Source organism: Lolium rigidum, chromosome 1 (assembly GCF_022539505.1).
Source record: "Lolium rigidum isolate FL_2022 chromosome 1, APGP_CSIRO_Lrig_0.1, whole genome shotgun sequence".
In the NCBI taxonomy this organism is placed as follows: Eukaryota; Viridiplantae; Streptophyta; class Magnoliopsida; order Poales; family Poaceae; genus Lolium; species Lolium rigidum.
Window position 1 is genome coordinate 306136661 of NC_061508.1, and position 3178 is coordinate 306139838.

A 3178-nucleotide genomic window follows, 5' to 3' on the forward strand; every position below is an offset into this window, starting at 1 on the left:
TGTTGGATTGCATATTAGCAAGGGAGTAGATGCACCGGTACAAATTTTAACCTTTTGGGGTTCAAAAGCAAGAGATGATTTTCGAGTAGGGTGTACAGTAAGATTCTAAAACATATCAACATACATGAATTCAGGTTGTAACACAAGGCATTTTTAATCAGATTTTACTCTGAAGCAGATAGCCGGCCGGCTCACGGATTTCCAAAAGCAATCATCCCCACTCTTAGACCCATAGCAACCTTATAACATATACACATATGAGAAAGAAGCACAAACAAACGGACCATAGCGTCATGCATTCACAAGATAGAGAGAAAAAGTCTATATATCATGTGAGGCTTAGCACCTACTCCACAGATCATTCAGCGCATATACACAAGAAAGCGCAAGGGACGCACCTATCCTAGGAGGGCCAGAGAGGCAGTAAGGAACCTTCCAAAGAAGCTGCAATGCACAGACACATAGAACTGCAAAACGATCAATATTCGAAGCGAAACAAACATAACACCAAAGTAGAATTAGTAGGCAGCCATTCGAAGCACAAAGAAAGAAAGCATGAATAACGCATATGAAGTAAGACCAACCAGATCGTACAAGCATAAATGAACGTGGAAGAAGTGTAGGAGCAACGTAGACTCGCAGTAAGGAAAATAGAAGATTCTACCAAAATAATTAAGAGTAAGAAGGAAACGAAGCACGAGATAATGCTGCAGAGAAGCAAGGCGAACTCCACCTCAGCCAAGTGCCAGCAGCAGCAGCAAGAAACAACCCAAGAGACATTGAGAAGAGAGGCATAGCAGTAGCAGCAGCTCTATGCACGGCAGTGAGGCGAAGACGCCGAACCTCCACCGCTCCAGCCCGCACCATCCTGGACATGGACTGTAGTATATATGTATATGTCAGATGCAAAAAAGTTGAGAAGAACATAATTGAACTCAAAAATTAATTATTTCCTTTAGTTGAGACTCTCTAGTTCCCATTCATCAGTTGCCATTTTCACAATTGAACTCAGTCAACTATTAGATACTAAAGGGATTTATTGAAAGCATAGGTAAATATCCCTGTCAGTGATACTGTCTACTGGCTACAACATCTAATGTGGAGTCGTTCAAAATAAGACATCTGTATGGTGACAGTCATTGCAGAGATAAGTACAAAATTAACCAGTACTATATAGAAAGAGTAAACCTGATAGACCATGATATTAAGGATTGCCTATCTTGTACATTTCTACTCACCTTAATTTTCCATCTCACTCTATGGCTAGAGTACCGCCGTATGTCTGCTCACTTTCAGAACAATCACACATTATTGTCATAACTCGCTTTGCCTGCTAAACCAAAGCAGAGCAGGAGCTTAGATTTTTTAAGGAGATAAGTGAAGGCGCCAATCTGAACACAATAGAGATCACTGGATCATTCGTTACCTTTCACTTTTTCCCCACGACTTGATTCATTGACAATTTTTCAGCAAGCAGTACACTGCAAGGCTGTCACAATATGGCAACAATATTAATTCTTGAAGGGATAAGAGAATTAAACCGTGGAACAAAACTATCAACCAAACTGAGAAAATATCAAATAGATAAGAAGATGCATATACCTGCAGAGCTGCTGTAGATGGTGAGATCGTTGACAAGGAAGCCCAGCTCTGGCAGAGGACACCCGTCCCCATGCTTTGGTGGGATCTGGGTGACCACCACTGCTCGTCGGCGTGGCGTCCTCTCCACCAATGGTTGCTCCATGCAGCTGCAATGGTCCAGGTGAAGAGATGTTGCAGTAGATCATCTTGAAACTTGAAAGAAGGGGAGGAGAACAACGTAGCTGGCGTGGAAAGATTCGCTCACCTTGGCTCACCATTGATTCACATCGCCCGATCCGGCACTCCGACGCACCAGAGAGGGCGACCACCCTGTGGGTAGAGAGAGAAGACCGCTGGGGCGGCGGCTGATGCGGCCACGGCCTGATGCCCGCGACTGGCGGCTACCATGGCCTCCTGGCGCTCTACGCAGCGGCCCGAGCGAGGCACGAGGCGGCGGCGCCTGCGCTGGCTCCCGACCATGCTTCTCCAACACTCGGAAGAGGAGCGGCGAGTCGATGCGCGGTCCACCCTGCCTCCTCTTCACCTCCTGGGCGACCTGAGTTGGGCAAAATGGGAGGAGGAGAGAATGCGGCGGATTGGGGAGGATAGGAGGAAGCGGAGCCAATCGTGGTGTCTAGGTTTTCACCTTAGCCAAGAGAAATGACAGACTCACAGCACGAGCCCTCTTGCCTCAGCCACGCGACCCCACTCAAAGGAGACCCCAAATGTCATAGACTTCTCAGCACATCGCTAGCGTGAACGAGGAAGAGGTAAAATGGACGGTGATCAATCGATGCGGGAGGCAAAATTTACTGTCCAGCACCGATCGGACGACCAACGAAGGTTTGCCCCTTTGGGTGCTCTGGTTGGCCGAGTAGGCTAGCGCCTTTTAGAGATAGAATTCCTTGATGAAACCAGCTTCTCTCAGTCTATCAATTTCTGACAGCATAGCCTTGCGGTTTGGTTTCGAAAAACGCCGCAGGGTTGTTTGATTGGTCTTGCTATTGGATCCAGGCTTAGGTGGTGCTCGGCAAGTTCCCTGGGTACTCCTGGCATGTCAGCTGGATACCATGCGAAGATTTTCCAGTGCTCACGGAGGAACTCGACGAGCGCGCTTTCCTATGCGAGGTCCATATTTGTCGGCGATGGACGTCGTTTTCTTCGGATCTGTCGGGTGGATCTGTACTTCCTTTGAATCCTTTGCAGTATTGAAAGTTGATTCCTTATTAGGCCTCCCTACATCTGGCAACATATCGTAATCGGTCGTAAGCCTTGATGCCATGTATTCTGCTTGCATCCCGAAGGTTTCCGAGAGTCGATGAAAATCCTTGTCACATTTATCGGCTAGCGCGAAGCTCCCTTTTACTGTGATTGGCCCCTTGGGTCCAAGCATCCTCCACAACAAGTATGTGTAATGTGGTACCGCCATAAACCTGGCATATGCTGGGCGCCCTAACAAAGCGTGGTACTGTGATGGGAAATCCACGACTTCAAACTCCAGCCTTTCTATCCTGTAGTTTTCTCGAGTGCCAAACTGAACATCGAGATTGATCTTCCCCAATGGGTAGCTTGGTTTTTCTGGTGTAATACCGTGGAA

The 3178-nt window shown here is 47.3% G+C and overlaps 1 long non-coding RNA gene across 2 annotated transcripts; it reads right to left on the minus strand.

The window, feature by feature from the left end:
* Nucleotides 1-340: 340 nt before the first annotated feature.
* LOC124684071 lies at nucleotides 341-1492 on the minus strand. Of its 2 annotated transcripts, none has more exons than XR_006996886.1 (5): nucleotides 1427-1492; nucleotides 1239-1330; nucleotides 734-879; nucleotides 595-660; nucleotides 341-444 (listed from the first exon to the last, which is right to left on the minus strand). It is a non-coding gene; the product is annotated as an uncharacterized LOC124684071 (long non-coding RNA). The 2 variants fall into 2 exon arrangements; XR_006996887.1 differs by having other exon boundaries at nucleotides 1239-1333.
* Nucleotides 1493-3178: the final 1686 nt, after the last annotated feature.